We start from the raw sequence: 6,836 nt of genomic DNA, 5'->3' as shown, positions 1-6,836 counted from the left end.
CTATCCCAGCTGTCTTAGGGCGAGAGGCAGGGTATGCCCTGGACAGGTCGCCAGGTTGTCTGTCGTGGGGCTAACACCTATACACAGACAACCATTCGCTCTCACACCTATGGGCAATTTAGAGTTTCCAATTAACCTTTGGACTGTGGGAGGAAGCCATAGGACCCGTGGAAAACCCCCACAAAGACAGGGAGAACATGCAAACTCCACGCAGAAAGACGCCGGCCTGATGGTGGAATTGAACTCAGGACCTTCTTGCTGTGAGGCAATAGTGCTGCCCATTGTTATTGCAATGATAATGCTGTGTCGATTTAGTTCCTGCACCATGTTGTAGTCCATATTGGTATTACACAAACACAACTGGTCCTAGTTCACCTTCAGCTGATATTACTTCAACACAATACACAGAGGTCAGTACAAATACATAAAGTCATTGTGGGTTTTTTTTTTTTCAATTCTGCTGCAAAGAAAAACCATCAGTGAAAACTTTCACCAGAAGGTGGCAGCATGAGTCTAGTTGCTCACCCAGGAACCGAACGTTTCAGTTCATTTAGAAGGTTTCAAACTCTTTAGGCGTAGGTTTTTTTTTTTGTTTTTTTTTAAAGATCTTTAACTAAACACAGGAATTTAGAACAAGTAGCAAGAGGCATGAAGAATACTGAGTCACGATATAAACCGAACATGCACGCTGCACAATATTTGCCCTGTGTCAGAGTGATTTTGATGAATGACTTCCTCCTGCAGGGAGCGTGTTAGAGCTGTGTAACACTAATCTGAGCTCACAGGCCCGACTGACTAAGGCCTTTGTTGCAGGAGAAAGAAATCTGTTCACCCTCGCTCTCACTCTCTTTTCTCTGGCAGCCTGATGATTTTTTTTTTTTTTTTCATTTTTGATGAACTGAAAAGCACGTGTGTTCCTTCAGCGGTCAGCGGGGGTGAAAATGATCCCGATCATCTTGCGCCATTCTGCCATAAAGCACAGCTGTCCACCCAACATTAGCACATCTGTGAAAAGCTGAGCTGGCTGAAAATCGGAAGAAAAACTCTAGGTCGGATGTGCTATCGGAGATTTTGTCCCTCACAAATGCTGCAATAATACATCCCATTCACGATACTTTACTGCAGGGATCATAAAGCAGATTTAGAGGATTGGAATAAACATTTTTGTGAACTTTGGAAGAGCGAGCTACAGGCTGCACTGTCACACTTGCTTTTATGAGTAATGTCATGCTTTTTCAGCAAAGTCAGTAATCGCAGATTTTAAAATATGGATAAAGAAGTTTCCCACAGCCCCCTGAGCCACGGTTCTCATCCAGCCTAAAATACACCACCCTGTTGACCTTTCTCCCAGAAGTCCACCACCACCCATCCCAGCCCCCCAACTCTGTCTGCTGCCTTTGAATTATAACCTTTGCTCACTGGAGGCAGCACAATATGACGATTGTGATTGTATTTTAATTCTGATGGCCAAGTGAAAAAAGATAGCTTCCTCTGAGAATGGGCTAGATTTATGGGCCCTGTCTTGGCCGCTGGCCCCACATCCTCTCTGATCTGCTTTTACTCCAACGACCCCTCGACCCCCGGGGGTCATTAGAGAGCCCCCGAATGGTGCGGCTGGCCACCAGCCCATCTCATACTGCTTGTTTTCCAATCAAATCACTATATTTAACGGGGACACGAGCCCAGGGCCAAGTCCAAACAGACATCTGTTTGAAATTGTTCCTCGCAATTATTTCACACAGAAGTTCTCCCTTTGCAAACCCCCCGCTGCACTCCTCGCCCCACTTTGGTCTTTTGTTTGTTGTTGTTTGTTTTCAGCTAAACCTCCCCCTCTGGACTGCTAATGGACAGAAATGAGCAGGGGGAAGTGAGAGGGAGGGTTTCAGGGTTGGTGGTGAGGGTCTGGCTCCTGGAACCGCTGTCACTGAGATATGCAGCCAGAGGAGAAAAGCAGAACCAGCCAGGGGTTTTTGATTCAGTACAAAGCAGGTTTTTCACTCTGAACAGGGAGCAGCTTTTACACTCAGGGGCCCTGAACCGCTGCCAGCTCACATGACGTCTGCATCAGGACCATCACTCTGTGGCTTTTATACCTTAGTGACAGCATGTTGTGTAAACATGGGTAATCTGATCGAAGAAAGTGCACTTGCTATGATGGTTATGAACATTTGATTTACTTTCTGGTTAAGACAAAAAATATATAATTTTTTTTAGTCACTGCAGGTATCTCATTCATCTGGCCTACGATGCAGAATAATTCTATTTGATCCTGAAATTACACTTCCCAAATGACAATGTGTGCTGTGGGTGCATCACTGTCTTATTCTTGTACCCTTTAGGGACTAAGAACATCAATCAACGCTGTTCATATGTGGCTAGGACCAAAAGTTCTTCCCTCCTTTGACACTTTGTAGAAACATGCGTCACATGTTGGTTTTGGACTCAGTGATATTGTTTTGACTTATGCCATGTTGGGCTTTTAGCACTAAAAATAACATCCAACCTAATCATCTAAATATGATTATCAACTAAGGCTAGCTAGCTTGACTTCATCAATAGACTGTATGGGAGCATTAGATAACAACCATAGAAAATCCTAGAATTTCACTCACCAATACTGAAACTCAGACTTCTTGGATTGGCCTGTTTGTACAATTAAATGCAAAAGAAGCCACGTTATTGGTCAGTTAATTGAATTAAAAATGCTCCAAAAGGCTCCAACAGCACAGACACAGTCCAACGGTCCAGTTCATGGACTCTATTTAGCTAAGGTGAAACTTAGCAGATACCTACCATATACAGCCAACTGTGTCACCATCCATCTGTCATTCAACGAGACCATGATAACCTGATAATGTGATAATGCAACCTTTAATCAGGCGAGTTATAAAAATTTTCACCGCTGTAAAGTTGTTATGAAAGGTAAAATTCGCTAAAGTTTAAAACTAAAATTTATAGAAGTCCGTTAACATGTTTACTTCTCCTGTAAAGTTTTTTGTAGAAACAGAGAAAAAAACAGAAATATTTTTAGGAACTGAAGTTTTTTGTCAGGAAAAAAAAAAAATCTCTCTGGCTGGCAAAAATATGGGAATAAATCTTTTACTTTTCACACCATTGCAGCTATATACAATTTACGCTCAGTAATATTCACTGGATATGTAGATATTATGCATAAATGAAGGAATAATAATTAAACGCGTGACATTGCTGAGAATTGTTCTCAAGTTTAGCTCAGAATAGCTGTGCAGCTGTAGAGGCTGTGTTGGATATTTAAGTGTGTAGCAGGGGTGTCCCGTTGCGAGTCAAAAAGATGCTCTTAGTCACCCCCACCCATGTAGCTGGATATTAGATGTGTGATAATACTTTGTCACCTAAAATGGGACATTTTGACACTTTGGAGTGCTAAAAGCCGACATATCAGTGAGGCCTTCTGTGCTGTACCTGAGTTACACTAAAAGCCTGCCCTGGATTTTTCTTCAGGATTTTTTGACAAGACTAAGAGAAAAGATTTTTTTCTATACATATTTTTGGAGGATTCAACCCCATGTTGATTTGTTTATGATTTATTAGATGACTATTTTTTCAGTTAAAGATACCACAGGTTGCTACTATTAACTGTGCACACATACATGTAATAAGTACCTTTAGAAAATGTGTATAAACCTTGTTACAACACCACATAAAATATTCTTAGTCAGCCCTGAACTATAAATAAGAACATATGTGACAAAGTTATGGCTGCATACTTATGGAAACAATTTTATTTACTTAAGATTGTTTAAAACAAGTATTAAATAGTTTACTTGCTTATGTCACTTTTACATTAACTCTGCTGACCTTCAAAGGGGTCAGTTTCAGTGACAGACACACTGGGAATTATCACTCAAGTGCATGCTTTTCTTTTGCTCTCAGTACTTTCAGAGATGTTCATCTTCATTTGCTTGTATTTGAATAGAAATGGGCAACCTCCAGGCTAAAAAATAAACCAGAAACCTGCAGCGCTTCTAATGTTTGCTTGAAGCTGGCTTCTAAAGTTAAAAAAAAGGGTAAAAGACTTCATGCAGTGCTTGTTTTATAGTCCTGTGGTTGTTACAACAGAAATGTTCACAAAACTTTTCACGGGATGTGTTTTTTAGAACCCCAAACTCCATTTGGATACAGGAAGGACTTGGGAATGTGCTGCTTTGGATAACAGGTTCAGAACTACTAGCTGTCTCGGGGATCAACTGTTACTGATTTAAGTCACTGAAGTGCTGCTGGTTACTTTTAGATCATTAATGATGGATTTGCCTGAAAAATAAAGTGTGTTGTTACAAGGTTATTTAACACTAATTAGTAGGGATTTGCATTTGTGGAACTTTGATGGAACTTGCTAACAAGGTAGCTAGCATTAGCTTAGCAAGTCTGTTTCTAGTCTAACTACATTGAGTTTCACTGATGGTGCAGTTTTATTTTGTACCTTTAAATTTTTATTTTTCAAAGTCTAAGATTTAATGTCAAGATATCTTTCCCACGATAGATAGTTTTTTGTTTCTTTTTTGGTGTTTTCAGTTTGGTTTATTCATAGTTTCTGATTAATGTTAGGTTAAAGTTTTGATTTCCTGTTGTTTACCTGTTATTGTTTCAGTATTTTAGGTGTTGTTCTTGTAAGAAATCAGCTCACTGTTGTGTTATTTAAATGTGGTTCCTTGTGTTTGTTACTCTAACCTCTCTGCGCCCTTTGATATCATGTTTAGTGTGTGTTCTCTGGGTTCTGTATTTTGGTGAACTTTAGATATTTTTTTTGGTTTCATTGTTCTTGTTCATAACTTGAGATTTTGATTTATACACTAGAATTATGATCCCTTAGTTCATGTATTTGACTCCTAGTCACTGTTTATAGAGCCTGAGTTTCCTCAGTGGCCCTTTTGTACAGTGTAGTTTGTTTCTGTGTAGTAGTTAACCTTTGAGTTACTTCCTATTTTATTTTGGTAGTTTGTTGCCTCCTGTTTAGGTTCAGTTTTCATCCTTCCCTGTCTTGTTGTCTTGATTGTCCTACCTGTGTCCAGTTTGACCCAGCTGTCTCCACTTCCCTGATTACCCTATATGGCTAAAAAGTACTGTCTTCCTTCTGTCTTTATCACAGTGTCATCAACCACCCTGATATGAAGATGATATTTTAAATATCTTTTCACACAGAATTCATTTTCCTTTATTACCAAGTGATCAGCTACATGGCCCAGTGACAGTGTTAGAAATAATATACTGGGTTTTTATCATTTATCATTATCTTTGATCTATTTCTGTATTTAAATTAATATAAAGACTTTACATAAACATAACTCACTTTTCATTCACTACTTGATGGCCATACTGGCTGTGTGGGATATTTAGGGAATTTGCATCAGCACAGTGATAATGACTCAATGTCTGAATTCCTTTTATAAATCGGCTTAATTAAAATTTGCAGTTGAAGAGGCATTTGACACTTGTCCATTTTTAATAAGCGGGAACCTTTGATGGTTACCTAGTAAACCAAAATTCACTCGACGTGGACAGTGACGAGCAGCTTTCAGTGTATTTTTGGATGACGCGCAGTCAAATTCAAGCGGTTTAAACTGATGCAAGAAGCTGATGGTGAATGAAAGAATTAGATCCCAAAACATCACAACACTTTTTCCTTCCTTCTAACAGCACTGCTTGGTTTTATTGTCCTACACAAACCTGCAGTGTGAGCTAACTTTATGTGGCATTGTGCATTGAATGGAAGGAAACAATTTGTGTTTTGTCTAAGCAGGTTTATGTTCGCAGACCTCCTTCCTTGCCTGAAGGGACAGAATAACGAATATATGATATCTGTGAGATGCTCAGGCCTTGTTCTTAAGTCACTAGGTGGAACTCAAAGAAACCCGACCCCACAGCTTTGCGTGGCTGGCTGGTTTCTCTAAAATAACGTATGGCACCAGTCTCCTCCTTGCTCCACTGATTTATGATGGGATGAAGATTATCTCGGTGCTCGGCTCTTTTAAGTGCTTCCAGGACTGTATGATTAAGGAAAAACAAACATGTTGAAATATCTATTTGCAAGGTTTTAAGGGCAAGTTCTACTGCAGAGAACTCATTTTGAAGGCCAATCATTCCACTGTAGCTGTGCTCAGACTTTCAGACTGTATTTGTAGATGGCATTTCCACTACATAATTACAGTGTTGTGGGATCTGAAAATACTAACTCATCAACTACAACTCCAAAGGGTTAAGAGTTCAGTTTCAGGGTGGAGAAACAGCCTTTGGAATATTTTGTGTAAACTTTATTTTTGTAGAGCTTTTAATTCACAATTTACAAAGTCAAGTCAGCCTCTCTCTCTGAAGACTCTCTGAGCCTCTGTGCTGACCAATGACTGAAAGGCCAACATAATAACACATGTAACACACAGCCAGGTTACAAAATTGGTACACGAGAAGTGGAGTGCACCATCAGTTGTGATGTCACTTTGTGCACATGTTGCAATATGAGGGTGACAATGGCAAGCAAAAACCAGGTGTCAGACTTAAAGTCTCTTTTTAAAACTTGTTTTATTAGTTTTAATCTTTTAACTTTATGCATCAAGCAAAAATTAAATTATATGCAACATTCACTGACTGGAAGAAATTTGTTTAACATTTAAACCTATTTTCTGCACATTCCAGCACATAAAATAAAATGTTTTTTTGTGTTTACACTCAGTCTTTCAAATAAATGCAAGTAAAACACAGCAGAAAATAAATAAAATCAAAGACTAGCGGTCCTGTTGCTCTATTTTCACCTGCAAAGCAGGAGTGACGTAGGCGGAGGTTTACCCTGGTGCAGGTGTGCCGCA

Source organism: Perissodus microlepis, chromosome 16 (genome assembly GCF_051167445.1).
Source record: "Perissodus microlepis isolate ML-2025 ecotype Zambia chromosome 16, ASM5116744v1, whole genome shotgun sequence".
Classification (NCBI taxonomy): Eukaryota; Metazoa; Chordata; class Actinopteri; order Cichliformes; family Cichlidae; genus Perissodus; species Perissodus microlepis.
Note: the sequence above shows the minus strand (reverse complement) of the source record.